Consider the following 16,987-nt stretch of genomic DNA (forward strand, 5'->3'; position numbering starts at 1 on the left):
TACACTTTGATCCATAATATACTACCAAGGGGAAGAGAGCTACCACTTCCATAGGCAATTTGTGGAAAGAGTGGGGTTGCAGACAGGACCAAAGGCTGCACAAACTGCTTTCTTTTACATTGCTTTGTGCATTCAGAATCGAAGCTGTGCACTCAATACTTGCCTGTGCTTCTTGACTCCAGAGCTGATCTCCTGCAGGAAATGTGAAGGCATGCGGAGTTTCCTGCAGCAGCTGCTCACCTACTTCCTGGTTTTAGGGCTAATGCAACTGCCAGCTTCTGAAGACTGTTGAAATCACATCCTTAGGATACAGAGCAAATCCCAGTCACCCTATTCTTGAGAAAGGCAGCATACCAATCCATGTGAACAGAATGACAATGAGCTTGCCTTCTTTGACCATGCTAACTGTAAGGGGATTCAAAGAGTGAGAAGCTAAGCCCCAGCTGTAAAATTAGTTCCTTACTTCTTTTGCAGTCACTAGGACATTGTGATGGCCAAAATACTGGGCAATTATCCCTAAGGTATCAAAAAATTAACTAGAACCATTTTCTTTAAGCATCAGCACAGGTTGTTGCCTCATTTAAAGCAATCATCCCTCCTAAGTTTACAGTGGAGTCAGTCAGTGCTCAGCACTAAACTTGAGCCTGTCATCAACACACACTTTCTAGCTGGATCTCAGTAAGGCTGTGCTTTCACTTGGTCATGAAAATAGGGATCTATTTTAGGAACTGGTTCCAAACATAAACTCACTGCTACATTACTCGGAGGTTCAAGTTAAGCTGCTTCTTCACATTCTGAAAATGGTCTATAAACTCTTGTGCAGCTGTGACTGAGCTTCCTAAACTATTTCTGCAGCACATGTTTTGTTTTTTTTTTTCAGACATCAAAATAAAGGATACTGCTTCCAGATTGCTATTCCTGAGAACTGCAGAATTTGCAGATTGATCACATCCAAAATTAGGTTCCATCAACAACTTGCTGCTGGTTATATTTGCTTCTTCTACTAAAGAAGGATGATAAATCATACTTCCAAACTACATGAGAAAGAATGTTCCAGCATCACTGAAAACTTTACATTTACAATTTTCTTTAGACATATTTAAAAGTGCCCAAAACCAACCACACAAATGGTGTCACAAATGTACACAATATATTTGGAAATTATTCACTCCAATCTCATTGGTGCTGCAGTTATATTTTTCACAGAAGATATCCTTTTATTAAGAGAATTAATTTCTATTATTTTCCCAAGAACAGGTACAGGACAAAGATGCAAGTGTCCTTTTTTAATTATAATTTCAGGTTTTTCCAGAGAAAGATCAGGTCTTGCTTTTCTAGGTGCGTTTCTTTTGTTAAACTACAGGTCTAAAAAAATGTAAGACAGTAATAATGCAGCAAGCTGCAGCATTACCTTGTTTCCATGTGGGCGAAAGTTCTTTTAAAAGAGATATTGGCAGTTGAAGATACATCCCCAGATAACGTGCAGAAAAGCACAGACAAAGGGCAGGGGAATCAGAAGTAGAAAAGAGATTGGGAACAATGCATGTGGCTTATGGCAGATGAAAACCTGGTGAACTATTGGCACTAAGCAGACTCTAGAGTAAACTCTCCTTATTCTTCCTGCAAATAACCCACGCTGCTGATTAATCCCAGGGTTTGTGTACCAGAGATGTGAGAAAACAGCAAAGAGGTCTCTGAGGAGTAGATGTTAAAAGTTAACATCAACTACTCTTTTGCAGTGTGACAATACCCACACAAGACATCTAGAAAGAAGGAGTTCTCCAGCAGCACACTGTAGTCTCGGTCTACAACAAACTGTATTTGGTGGAGTTTTTCTCCTCCCTTTAGGCTTGGCCATATAGGTGCTGACACCAAAATCCCCCTCCCATTGCATGCCTGGCTGTATGGCCTTTGGTTGTACCTGTCCCTGCAGCAGGGTGATTTTAAATCAGCTTGGCATTCATATTCAGTAGCTGGGTACAAGCACACTGATATGCTCTGACAAGTAACATAGAAGTTAAAAAATATCAGGGGTTTCTCCTGTCTTGCCCTCTGGCTCAATGTAATGGCTCATGAGCACCACTTTGAGTCAGGGCTTTGGTGCAAATTCAAGTGAAAGACTTAAACACTGTCCTGCATCCAGAGCTAACCTTTCAATTTGAGTACTGGCTTCTGGACAGGGCTCAGCTATCTGCACCTGGCTGGCTGCAGTAAGAGGGGGAAGTAGTTCAGTGTTTTGAAGCTGGATGAGATTTGAACCTCTAAGTATTGTACACATCACTCTGCTCTCTTCTTTTCCTGCATGTAGCAAAAATCCTTCTCTTTATTTTCAAATCCTAATGTGCCTTTCTCTTCCTTAACCATATTTCTTTTTCTCATACAATCTTTTTGACTCCATGAGGAGCTGCTCTTCTTACTGACCTTTTGTTCTCTCATGACTCTGAGCTTGGAGGTTCATGTAAGACAAACACCTTCAGTACCTTCTTGCCAATGCATCTCATCTGAGCACTTTGCCAGCACAGAAAGGCAGCTTCTATCCTGCTTCTGGATAACTTTTATTATAGATTTTTTCAAACGATCAATCCTTCCACATTGAGCATATTTTTCTCTTATAAAGTGGTGATATACTTATGACACTTAGGGATATATAATGCTCCAGATAAAACCTGCATATGAGAACACTAAAAGGGAGTAATTAAGTACTTCCAAGTCATGAAGCAATAAAACCATAACATAAAGAAGAAAAAGGAAGAAGAAATTATTAAAGTTCAAAACACTACAGTATGCCTGCATGCAAAGTTTTGTGTGATGGATATTTGTTTTGTTGGCTCATCAGATGCTACAAAGATGAACAACATCCTGCATTACTCAGAAATCACTCTGCCAATGCATCTGATGGACATCTGCTTTGGTTGTGTGCCGCCCTGAAAACTCAGCTTCTGAGCTTGCTAACATAGTTTTCTAAGGACTTTCCCAGGACAGTAACTGTAAACACAGAGATGTGTACATTCTTTCTGTTACACGTCTTGTGATGGGCATCTCTCATGGCCAGTGCAGTGAGAAAGTGTTATCCTGACCATCCAATCCCTGGCCATGGTAAGAAGCCTATAAATCCTGGGGGGAAAAATAAACTCGTTCTTCTTTTCACCACACCTCGACCTGTGTCCGTGTGATCTGTTCATCTTCAGCGGTAACAGTTGTGCACCATGCACCTCTTCTTATGTGACTGAGCACCATGGCATGGCTCTGATGCTGGTGGAGAAGACTCTTGCACTTGAAGTTGGATCAGAAAGGCCATGTGTCCAAATTATACTGGGCAGGGATTGAGACATCTCTCCACCTGAGAAGGCATCACCATAGTGGCTGTCAGGCTGGTGTCAGCCCCAGTTTTTTTCCATCTTGTACCACTTTGGATTACAGGCATTTATTTATAGGTTCCTTTCTGAAGTCTTTGTCTCTAGACAGAGATTACATGAACATGAATAGGCAATAATAATACAGTGCAGAGTTACAAAGTTGTACAAATAATCCATTAGCTAACAGTGCTTGATTAGCCTCAAGTGAGCTGACCTGCTTTGTAGATCTTCCCTGGGATAACAAAGTAGTTCTGGCAGGAAGTCCTTTCAGTTTTTGTACCATTAGCATCAGTGCTCCTATTGGAGACCAATTACTCCATCTACTTCTCTTTTCTATGTGTATCTTTTACTTTGTTTAAGCCCTTTGTGGAGGGCTTTAGGAGCAGATTGAGGTAGGCCTTTTTTTCAAGGCCCTTTTCACAGCAGAACAAATACAGGGGAGCACAGAGAAAGAAGTGAGGAAGAGAATCTCAGGTGCTATATCATGTAGGGCCACAAAAAGCAAAGCAATTCTGGAAAGTCTGCAGTCATCAAGGCAAAGATAAGCAAGATGATAAGGAAGCACTTTGTAAGCATGAGCAGAGAGCAGAAAATGAGGCTTTAAGGAGAAGTATATAAATTGGAAAATGAGATATTTAGTTATTTTCAACTTTTACACACAGAAAAGGAGAAAGTGAGCTAATTTGTCCACCTTAATAAGCTAAGTGCTCTTTGCTCACCTTGTGCAAATTGCCACATTTCCCATTAAAGTCAATGATGCTCTGCAGACAGCTTCAGCTTTTTCACAATTTAAAGATAGCCTTGATAAAGGGGATCTCAAAAATGACAGCAATGCAAAAGTTTTCTCATGTAAACCCAGTTTAATTTGAGATTCAGCAGAGAAACAGCTGTGCTTGATACCATGATGGACTCTTCTGCTTGCTCTGAATCCTAGGTGGAAATGCAGGAACATGAGAAAAAAGTTCTCCTGCTGTCCTCTGTACACATGCCTGAAAACATAGTCTAAAGGCATTTCCCTTTTCTTTTCTCACCCTATGTATAACTTATGTATAAATTACATCCAGAAAGCACCCTTAACTTGGTGAAAAATGTTACAACATCATTAGGATTCCCGTATTAGGTTAAATCAGTTCTCAAAAATTTAAATATCATCTCTTTAATGCAGCATCAAGTCCCTTGCCACTGATAACATGTGATTATGAAATCATATCTAAGATTGGATTATGCTTCAAGTATAGCTTTGGAAACGTTGAAATACTTGTGACTACATTAGATGTAAAAAAACATCTCACAGCTTCAAGCCTTCAGGTAAGCAAATAGAAAAGCTACTACTTACAGAATTTCTCAGGAACTGCACTGACTGGAAAGACTAATACTGTACATCTTGACAAGCTACATGTGTTCAGTTTTCTGAGATTCTGCATGATTGCTCCTCCCACCCTGCTTCCTTCCCAAATATTGAGACATTACAGGATTTCCAAAATCTGTAGTAGCTTCAGATGATGTTCCCTAAATGTTACTCCTTTCCTTACTTTTTATCAAATTTTTTTCAGTTGGCTTCTGAATTTACATCCATTTTTAACATATATAATTTTACATGGAAAGAAACCACACAGCTTTGGTGCTGGTGGAGGAATAACTTTTTCTTTTTTTGTCTGAAACCTGTTATCCATGGAAGTATTGTATTGAAAGAGATCATGAATGACCTCTTTCCTTTCCTACTCATGATACTACAGAGCTCTATCATAACCTCTGCTCTATTGTCTCTATGCCTTAGTTTAGGAGACTTAGTTTAAACTGTTGCTCCTTACTAATTGTTGTGTATCTCCAATCATCCCTGGTCACCCTTCTGCTCCTTGCCTTTTTCAAAGGATGAAGACCTGAAATGCACACTAAGAAAAGGTCAACAAGCAACATCAGAAATGCCCATGATGTTCCAACTGTGCTGTCACCAAGGATTTACGCAGTAACGCAATGAAATTTCCAGTTTTATTCTTTCTCTTGTAATTTCATTTGCCACAAGATACTTGTAGATGGATTCTGCCTCCATGTCATATTTGCCAGCTCTTTGGGCAACTTTTCAGTGACTCAGGACTCTCTCTTCTAACCATTTTCTTGAGGTCCCTATGTCGAGCAAAGACTATGTCGAGCGTGAAACAATGCTGCATTATTTTTTTCATTTCTATGTTGCATCTTTTTCCACATCAGTTGCTTTCTAGGACTCATGTTTGTTACTTCTCTATGAGCTGTACAGCCTTTTCTATCAGTGAAACTAACCTTCACAAAGGTGTATTACTTGCCAGTGCATTACCCTTCTTTTCCATTACCTGCCTTTAAGGGAAGGAGGATAGCATCATCCCAAGCATGCAAGTCACTGGTGATGTTAGGATCTGCATTTTGAAGCGGGATCAAAAGCACATCTGAACTATAACCAGGACTCCAGAAGGGGCTTGTGGACAAACTGGGTTTTATTCAGTTTTATCTTCAATGATTTAGAAATGAACTGCTAAAGGGCCGCAGATTCTGGGGGAATATAGGTTTTGCTTATGGGCTTTAGATCAGAATAACTTATTCTTCCCTACAAAAGCGGCTACATTACCTGTGGTAAAACTGCATCCAGAGCCAGGGTTAACTTAATCCTCATGAATAAAAAGATCATGCCCACCTTAGGCCTGCCATCAAAAGGGTTGTTTTCACAGCCCTGAAGGTGGTTTATCAAATTACAACAAGTTAACATTCAACAGTGATTATTTAGCATAACTGAAGGACTCCCATAATGCTCCCTGAGAGGCAACATAACAACACAAAGTCATGAAAATGTCTTGGAGAGAATCATAATTGTCCTACTTTAATGGTCTACATGACACTCTGATAAACCACTTGTCTTCCTTTGGTATGAAAAGTTTAGCTAAGTGAATATAAAGCTCTTTAGAACTGCTGTTGAACTAATGGTGATTGTTGCAGGCATGTTGCAGGGCCATGGTGCTGAACACCATGCCTGTGCAAGTTGTATGAACCCAGGTGAATAAATGGAATTTTTTTCACCCCCAATGTGCCTAATTTGATTAATTTTTAAGTCTTGTACCTTTATTTCTGTCTGACAATTATTCTTTAGTTCCTCTATATAAAGAAACAAACACACTGTAGAGTGTGTGTATGTCATATTTACTGGGCTACTGGAATAAATGCCTAACACTTGTGTGTAAATTATACCTCACTTCACCCAGCAACCCTAAACCAGTGGCATTTGTCACCATCCCAGAATGCCTGAACTCTTCTGGAGATTGTCTGCATTTTTATTGCTGTAGTTTTTACTGCTCTCCTTCTGTTTGTTTACTGTTTATTTTGATTTACTTTATTCTTCCTATTGGACTTCCACTAGTGTTAGAATCACATGCATGCTGAAGAGTAATTGGAAAAAAAAAAGCATTTTAAAAAGTTCCTTTGCTTGCCCCCGTATGAAAATTGCAGTGAGGAAAAATACCGTGCCTTGAAATCTGATAAACACAATAGAAATCAAAAACTGAGACTGATAAAACATTTTCAGTAAAATGTTTTTCTATCAAAAAATTGCCATTTTCTTCAGGAAAAAAAAGCCCCAAGTCAAGAACTGCTGTCAAAAATTTTGTTTAGAAAATGATTCAGAACTTATTTGGACTGGAATATATTCCTTTTTTTTTTTTTTTTTGAAACAACTTGATGCTTTGGAAGCTGTAATCTAGCAAATTGAGTAGAATACAAATTATAACATAGAATACCACTTACCTCTGAGCAAGCCAAAGAAACAATTATAATTTCAATTACTGAAACACTATCTGTATTGCCAATCATCAATTAATGTTGCTTTAATATACAAATAGTAAGAAATAATTAAAATCATAAACATTCAAAGCGAAGAGCAAAACAAATCAAAATAATATAACAAAATACAATGAACACAAGAAGTCCAACCAAGATGAAATATTTCCACAGTCCAGAAGCAAATTCTGATGGAAATATTTTCAGTATTATGTAGAAATGTGCTCAAAATAAATTCAAATGGGGACATGGTAAGCAAGAATATTAGAATTTCTGTGGATTGGATATTCCAGATTTTGACTCACTGCTTCTATAATCAAGTAGAATAGACTTGCATTAGAAGAATGTAGGATCATACAAAAAAAATAGATACATATTTCAGTTTCTGTCACAACAAATAACATCACATCAACACTTCTTTCTTATACACAGTTTTTCCTAAAAAAAATAAATAATTGAAGATTGAATCTGTCTCCTTAAGTGCCTCTTATTGATTTGGAAACTATAAGAGGCAGTTAATCTTGTCTTATTCGTTTTATTATGTATGCACAGCATTTACTAGCTGAAAATAGGCTCAACATTGAGATGATTTAAAACTTACTTTCAGCTGTGGTAAGCACTGCATTTAAAATAATTTTCTTTCTTTGCAAGTAGCTATTATTCTGATCTTCAAAATCAAGAGCATTCTCATTAGACCTGTTTGCACTGATTTTGAGCTTTTTACCCATAGAATAAAAGGTAAATGCACACACAGCAGTAACACATGGTAGAGACACTGGGGCAAATCACAGTGCTCTGTAAAACCAAGCACCAAGTCAAGTCCCAGATGCTTTTTACTGGCCAAGGAATGAAAAGCAGCACATCCATGCAGATATATTCTAAGTGTAGGTAGATTTATCAGCAGAGAATTCTCTTTTTTCCATTTTAATTTGCTGCCTGAATGCCAACTGCGACATTGCAAATACCACAAGTCTCATTTCATCTGATTTAATCGGATATTCTCCACGATGCAGAACAGTGGAATCTGAGACATCATCTATGAAACAGGAAAAAAACCTCAGGAGACTTCACAGATGGGCAAAGAAGACATCTCAGGATAAGTCTGAATGAGTATGCTCCATGGCACAGACAGTAATGATTTTCAGCACAGCAACTAGGCTTAATTTAACGTTCTCTTTTTGCATCCCATTCCAGGGGACTGGTCTGTCATCAGTGTCCTCTTGCTGTTCCAGAGCCAGGCCCTGGTTGTGCTCTCTGGGACACCCTCCAGCAGCACATCTAGTGCACTTCCCTGCCTGCACCCAGCCTGGGCTATAGCCCCAGATATGGGCCCTTTTGCAGGCTGGGTGTCTAAATCCTCCATGCTCACAGCTAGCTTTGTCAACCATCAACTGGCTTTTACTTTCAATGATCTACTACTACAGCCAATGTCTTCAGGGGCAGACCTTAAGACAATGAAATTTACTTCTCTCTCGCCAAACAGGAAAAATATCTTACAGATAATGTTGCAACAAAGTATAAACTTTACTAAAATGTTTTTAAAGTAAACATGCATCTGGATAGGTATGAATCTGGATAGGTATGTATCTGAGTAAACAGGTCATGTCCTGAAACAAGTGTCCATTGTGGGCATGTCCCAGGCTTTAGCAACCCACGTGTGCAGGATTTGATGCTGGATCCCCACTGGGAGGAGGCCCAGAAGTCCTCCTGCCCTCCTGGGGAAGGCTCTCGTATGGGTTGGAAGGACGTGTTGTGGTCAGTACCAGCAGAGCCTGGATAGGCATTGCTCTGTAAGGAGGCAGCACCAGCCTGCACAGCCCTGCTTGCTGCAGCACCTATGTCTGGATCAGACTCTTCCATGGCAGAAGTATTAACAAGGGCCAGTTTTACCAGAAATGTTGGGCCATGTGTGCTACTTGTCTTTCTTTAGTGCACCGCTAGTTTTCAGCACACTCCCTCTTGGCAAGTAATGATTTTGGTTGTAATAAAGCCTATGGTGCCAAGCTTTCTAAACGGCCATAAAGTGAAGGTGATTCCCAGAAGATATGGCAGATGTAGTGTGCAGCAGATGCCAATGAGCATCTGTGTCCATCTGCCACCTCATCTTTCTGGCAGTACTTCAGACCCTTAACAGTAACAAAACAGCATTGAAAAAAACACGTAAACCTGCCATGTTTATGCATATGTTCCTCACAGGCATCCAGCAGATTGTTCTCAGCTTATGCTTATCTGGATAGAACAAAGCACAGGTCTGGCTTATTCTTCTGAGCTAGACTGTACTTCTGATGGAAGACTAATAAACCCTGAAAGACAGCAGTAGCAACATAATGATTGTCTGAATTTGGCAGATTCCATAGAGATGGAAAAAAGCTCTCTTCTCATAAATACCATTTGAATTTCTTGAGCTCTTTATAGTAGAATGAAGAAGAAACAGTAGAACACTATAAAAATGCAGTAATTGCATTTTAGGATGTAAGGCCCCTAAAAGATTTGTACTGGAAAGCACAGTCCATGTTTTAACTCCTTTACTGAATAACAGCCTTGTTCAAGGGCAAGGCTACTGTTCCTTCATAAATATTTTTCTGATATGTTAGCAATTCAGAAAAACATGCAAAATACGCAAGATAGACCTTCAGGTATGTTTGATGCACTACATAAAACACTGGCTATTCATTTGATGTTCCTACTTTTTAAGAGGTGACACAGAAGAGACAGAAATTTTCTAAATCCACCCAAATCAGCTTGATTATAGAAAGAACCTATAATAAAAGAAACCTGTGCCTAAATTTAGCTCCTGTGATTGAAGTCGTCTCAGCAAAAGGGCATTCATGAATATTCTTTCATAAAACATTTCCTTTCTTCACTCATAACCCTGACACTCAATGCCCCATTACTGTTCATTCATTTTAAAAACCACCAAGTGAAAATAAAAAAGAATATTTTAAAAAAATCTCACTGCAAATGTAAAAAATATTAAAAATACCTCTAAGATACACTTGCAATTATTGCAAGCATACTGAAAATTATATTTTTAAGACCATTCCAGTCTGACAATGATGCTGAATTTGTTCTGAATGTCACAGTGGTTTTGAAGATTCAGAGTCAATTTCTCTTCACAAGTACCATTTTGTCCACAGTTGAGCAGCTCCAACAAAAGATGTGTAGAATCTTTATGAACAAATCCTAAACTGAAATTTCATCACCAAAACTGCTTATAAAATCCTGAACTGATTTTTGGAAGATCTTAGCATGTTATAACTGGGTCTGTCTTTGATCAATATGCAGTATCTGAACAATTAAAAGTGGTTGTGTGCTCTGCTCTGATGATGATATAACATCCACAAAAATAAAACTCAAATACATGGGCAAGAGTCTACTGAGAAACTAAGAGAACAGACTACTAGGAGGGCAATTAAACTTAAAGAAACTGATGGGCAGATGGTCAGTGAAAAAAAAACCAAAACCCTAAACAAATATAACATCAAGCCTTCTATATGCAAAACGCATTTTTTTTAAAAAAAAACCCACCCAAGTTCCATCAACATAAAAATAACCAAACAATCTACCTGTTTCATTCCTTCTCAGAGGCCTGTTTGGACATAACTCTATAAAGCTGTTTTATATACTCCCTGGAAGAAAGAGCCCAAGAGTACCTCTTCACATTACATCTGATCTACAGAATCAAAATGGCACTGAAAACCATGGGTCCCACTGGATTCATCTCTTCCTTCTAATCCTTTATGAATACAGTTCTAAATCCTGAAAAGTCTGGGTTTAGAAACAATACTCTTGTTGAATTTCTGTGAGTAGTTAACCACCAACCAGAAATATTTTTCTTCATTTACAAAGCAATGTGAGCCGGCTAACAAGAGGCTTCTGATGAATCACAGCAGTTGTAATTACATGAACAGAAATCCGGGAATAAATTTCCATATATGATTTTAATGCTTCAATCAATAAAGCACACTGTCTGTCTAGAAGTCAAATATGTAGATGAGTTAGAACTGAAGTGGATGAAAGTGTGAGAAAATTAATATTAGATAAGAATATTATCTGTTAGCATTTTCTATAATTCCAGATAATGTTCCTGATGTTTTACATCTCCTTATGTGACACCTGTCCTTGTTAAAACTGGGCATGGTCTTCATTTAATGACTTCTGACAATAGGACCTTCAGTGATCAAGCCATGGCAAGGAACTGATTGTGACACATTCTCTTTTTCAAAAACTGTTTGGGTTTTGGGTTTGCTTCTGCCTTTGCAACTCTGAAAACTTATTCCTCTCAACATGCATTTTTCCATTATGGGATTTCTAAAAAGTAAATCTAAACCAGTCAGGATAAAAACAGTTTCATCACTGACAATACTGAGCCTTTCTTTATTTTTCTTTCAAGTCTTCCAGTTAACAATCCGTTTTATAGAATGAAAACATGAGGCCAAATACAAAGATGATGCATAAATATTCATAAGTCCTAAAAATTGCTGTCCAAATATGCTTGAGATATTTGGTGCCCCTATCAGTTCCATAGCTGTTTTTTCCTTCTTAGAATTTAATAGTAAATTTCAAAATGTTTTCTATATTGTCTTCAATCAAAAGAAAATATCTCAATCTTTAATCCAGTCTCTGATTATCTGCAATTTAGAATTCAGTGATAATTTTCACTGACTCTAAACTCACATTCAGAGAATAGAAAGACCTTATATGTTCTTAATTCATGCAAAGTGATAAATCCCTCTCTGCTTTCTTCCTCATTTTTACAAGTGCAAGATACTATAAATGTATGAAAATTCTTTTTTTCTCTCTTATTGTGCTAGGGCACAGCTCATTTCATCTCATCTCCTTTATTCTAAAACTGTAATTGTTACTTATGATGTACAAAATCTACTGTTCATCCTTTCAAGAGGAATGAGCATGTTTTGTCTGTTCATGCAGGACAACATGACTTTCTCAGTGAAAATGATTATGCACTAGGTTTTACTATGTGCTGACGGATGGTATGAGAAAGATTGTGAGCCAGCTATAATCCCATCTATCAGAAGGGCTGGGGAAGGAGAATATCTGCCAAACTCCATACACTCAACCCACCAGCCAATTTTTCAGAAACTTAGCCACAGTAATTCACAACAGCCACTTCTGTTTTGAAAGATTCTTGTTCAGCTTGCAGTCACTTGGCATGACCCATTCCCAGCTTTCCTGCAGACACCATCCCATGTCTCAATGGTATTTTGCAAATGTATTGCTTGCTGACCTAACACCCTGTCAAGCTTCAGCTGACTTTGGAACTGAATATAAAACTCTTCACATGACCTTGTACCCTTCAGATCACACTGATTATACCCACCATTACAAAAGCACAAAAGGCAATCTTTTACTTACCCACATTTTACATGGAATAAAAATACCACTGCATGATGGCAGAAATATCTCAAAAGAGCACGCATTTCAGATAAGTGTTAATAACTTTATTGTTAAGTTTGCTCTAAAAGTTAAACTTTTCTGAAGATATTACATAACATGAGTAATGCAGTAATTGAGCTTATTTTTAACTGCGCTTATTTTTAATTGAGCAACTCAGGTATTGAACTTAAGGCTGTCACCTTTAAACGACTTGCTACATTAATGTAATAAATTTTTAAAAATCTTTCTAAAACTTACACCTGCTTAGCGGTGCTTCATAATCTGTTTCTTCCAGATATGCAGTGCTTGGAGAAGTACTGGGGGGTTTACATCATCAGCTAGCCCTAATCCCAGCAGAACCAGGTTGCTTTTTTCCAAGCAGGGAACAAGACCACTGAAATACAACTGTAGCTATACAGCTAAATAAACAAACCTGGGTGATGTGCTCATGGATGAAGCCCACCATGCCCACTGCAGACTCTGGCCGTGGCAGCCTCCTCTGGGCACCTCAAGACCTCGCAATTACAGATTGCATGAAAGGAGAAAAGAAAGTCCTTTTCTGACCTGCCCTCCTGCTTCCTACACTCAGTGTGGGAACACTCCCACACACCCTGGTACACTTTTGGATCATTATACTCAACCTGGGTAGAACCAACCGGATGGCTTTTTTTTTTTAGTTTTCCATGGTATTTTTGCAATTTGATAAAAAGTGGCTTTCTCTTGCCAGTACATCAGCCTCCTACCTGAAAATCTGAAATCTGCCCAGCAACTGAAGTTCTCTGGATCTAAGCTCCTTCTCTCAGTCTTACAACTACTTTGGACACAGAAAGTTTAATTCTGAAATATTCTTATTTTGATTATTTCAGAACCGCACACCAGAGTTACCATTTCCGGGAAAATGTTAAGATTCCATCTGATGTACAATATGTTCACTGGGGAAATTCCAGTGGGAAAATAAATTACATATTCCTTGGATCTAACCAAAAATAGGATATAAGATAACCCAGCTGAGTACTGAGAGAAATATGAGATGACTGTTAAAGTTACATTTCACTGAACTCTAATGTGTGAAGGATTTTCTTCTTTTAATGCATAAACAACTTGCTTTCTCCCGCTCTATTCTGTTACCTCACTTTCTGATTTTAAAAATATTTCTCACTGAGATTCTGAATATGCATGAAAAGGCAGCCCAGAAGTAGAAAAAAGAAAAAAATAATATTTTAAATGTGAGAGAAATCTTGGCAAATTGTTAACTAAATATCTAGTTAGATGAAATCTAGTGATATCACAAGTATTGCCACCAGGCTCTATCTAGTTCTCCAAGTCTATTTTAAGCCAGCATTATGATGAGACTAGTTAGCATGCAGCAAAAAAAAAATTAAAATCACCAGGATAATTTAACTTCCTTTTTGCATATAAAAGTCCCTCTGATTCTTGTAAAACCTTATATTCTATGGGAACATTGCTAGAAGCTGTAAAAACTCACCTTTCTCTTAGCTGAGGATGCTTCTTAAAGGCAACTTCCTATGTTTGGAAACTCACTGCAAAGGTTGCCATGGTGATTAATTTTAAAAGTGAAATTCTCCCTTTTTAAAGTTTTTTTCTTTAAAGAAGAAATGTGCTAGGGTTCAGTTTTCAGCAAGACAAATGGGAATGAAAATTCCACCTTAATCCTGAAGATTAAAGAACATAACCTCTGTGTAATTGCAACTTCAGCTCCAGAGATATTTTCAGAAAAATTTTGGAAACCTCTATTTTTACCTAAAAATTAAAGAGAAAATACATCCCTAGGCAAAAGAATTGAAGGAAAAAGCAACATTTTTCAGTGATCAGACTGCAGCCAGAGCAGGGTAGGTAGGTTATACTAGTGATAGGATGGAGGAAAGGCAAGGAAGGAATGGCTGGGGTAGCTGAAGCTCAATAGAAAAGCCAGCAGAGGGAATCAGCTAGGGAGTGTGACATTGTGTGGCAAGAGAAAGAAGTGAAATGCATTCCTGAAGAAAAAGCCTAGAAACCAAAGGCCACTACTGAAAAGCTCTTTACTTAAGGCATTGTCCATTTTATTTCCATGGCTCAATATATAATTTCACATGGATGTTTCCATCTATTGACTTCTCTCCCCAGAGATGTGCAGAGCTACCTTAAACCTTGGCTGTCCACACAGCTGTGTTAGCTGCCAGGGAACAGGCAACTGTGCAGCTCTGATCCTGCACTGGAAGATGGAAAAGTACCATTTCTTCTCTAAAAACCATACAATTTTCAACATTACGTCATCCAACTTGCCCCTGCATAAGCTGTCACTGCAGAAATCACTGGCAAATTAAACTGGCAAATGTTGTGCCAATTCAATACGCAGGCAATTTATGGCTTCTTTATTCACACAAAGATCACAGTTCTGTGAGACAGCTGCATTATTCATTATGTGTTTAATAATTTATCTCTCTAGGCAAAAGTATCTGTACATGCACAATTAAAATGTCTGACCTAGACAGAGTTGATTTTAATACAAAGAATTAAATTTGTTTCAGAGACCTGCTTGACCTTAAAGCTCTATGGCTTAAACCAGTAGAAGGAAAACCAGGCTGAGACTTATGTAGTGCAGTGCCTGGGAATTACTCACTCTACTTTGAATGACTACTCATGAAAGCCTCTTTACTTGATCTTACCACATTAGTTGTGGTAAATGTAAGATATCCTAAATTATATGGAATTTTTTTACACTTGACACACATGGTCGTGATGATAACGAAAGAAAACACCTTTTTAAAAATGGCAGAGCACACAAATAATTACTATTGCTTCTTTGCTATTATTATAAAGTTTAGTAAATCCATGTGCTTTGTAATCACCTATTAGAACTTCTAGGAAAAAAACATTATCTGCATGGCATCAGAGTTACAGGCATGAACACAATGCAAATAGAGTAGGAAACAGTCACCATTGCATTTCCCAGACCCCAGAGCAGCAATGCTACTCTTAAAGTAGTGATCCCCATGCCTTTTTGCCTCCTCTTGAAGGGACAGATCTCACCTATTGGCAGCTGAATACTCCCTAAAAAAAATCCAGTTTGTTTTTACTGTCCCACAGACCTGGTTTTTTCAGCACACAGAGTTTAAGCAAAGAAAAATACATTTTCTGACCAAGGGGAAAACTGGAGTTCCATGTCCAAACAGCTAGATTGGTACAAACATTTGAAAGCTGTCATCTCTATCATTAACAGATATGTTCATTCTTTTACCCACTAACCTTTATAGAGACTGTAGTTAGGTTAAACTGCAACTATTCTCCATACTCTCTCTTGAGTAAGGGTCTTTGAAAGAATTATGGAGACAAGCCACACTCCAGAAATCCATCCTTAGGAGTTTCAATCTCCTTATGTACTCATAGCAGAGAAGTTGCTGAAGGTCTCCACAGAGCACCTTATAGCTCAGAACAAAATGAGATTGACCACACTTGAAGCACTCTGTGATGTGTCTGAAGGCTGCGGCTAATTTTGCGTTCAGGCGTAAGTTAAGTTACAAAGAATACTGAAGCATCGTTCATGTGCTCTGTATCTTTTTTTTTCACCTGTATTTTCCTTTACTTCTCCTGTGACTCTGTCCTTTCTTGTGACTGGCATTTTCTTTAGGCCATAATTCTCATTTACTCAACATGAGCAAGTTGCAGAACAGTAAAGTGATCTTAAATAGAGCAGTTGTGAATTTTTTTGGAACCTGAAGTTGGAAGTATATTTTTTTTCATCTAATAAAAGACTAAATGAACCAAATAAACCAAAAGTAAATGTAGTGGGTTTAGCTGAACTTAATCTGATTTTTTGTCACCCTTGCTCAAGCTGATGATGTTTCCCAAATGACATCACCAATATGTTAGTACCAGCTCCTTGCACTAAAACCAACAGCAATCCAAGGAAGCCCAGCACACAGAGGGAGAATGGCACTGGGGGCAGGTGGCTGGAGAACCAGCTTGAGAAATCCCTGGGCTAACACAGGCAGACACAAATGCCAGCTCAGCATAATACTGTGATTTGCCTTTCCTCCTTAATATGTATCTGCTGTCTTCCCAGAAGCTTGCCCACCCAGACATGAAGGTAAAAAGCAAATGAGGACACTAGCTGAATACAGTGTCTGAAACATCTGAACACACAGTAAAAGTTCTGGACAATTTTTGTTCCTGCGCAGAATGGAACTAAACACAGATACTGGATTATTTTACCTTACTCTCAAAAAAGGGAGACTCAGCACAAGAAATAAATACTTGCATTATAAACTTGGAAGCTCCATGCTATAGATAACCTTGGAAAAATAAAGGAATCATTTAATCAGAGACAAAACTTTTGTGGATGTTTCCAGCTAACAAGGCAGCACTGCAGAGACACAACCCAACATACGTAAGTACTTCCAGGTAGGAAGGCCACTCTGGGACTAACTCAAAATGAG

Source organism: Pseudopodoces humilis, chromosome 5, assembly GCF_049639895.1.
Source record: "Pseudopodoces humilis isolate 2021_Gansu_Grassland_sample_001 chromosome 5, ASM4963989v1, whole genome shotgun sequence".
Taxonomy (NCBI): domain Eukaryota; kingdom Metazoa; phylum Chordata; class Aves; order Passeriformes; family Paridae; genus Pseudopodoces; species Pseudopodoces humilis.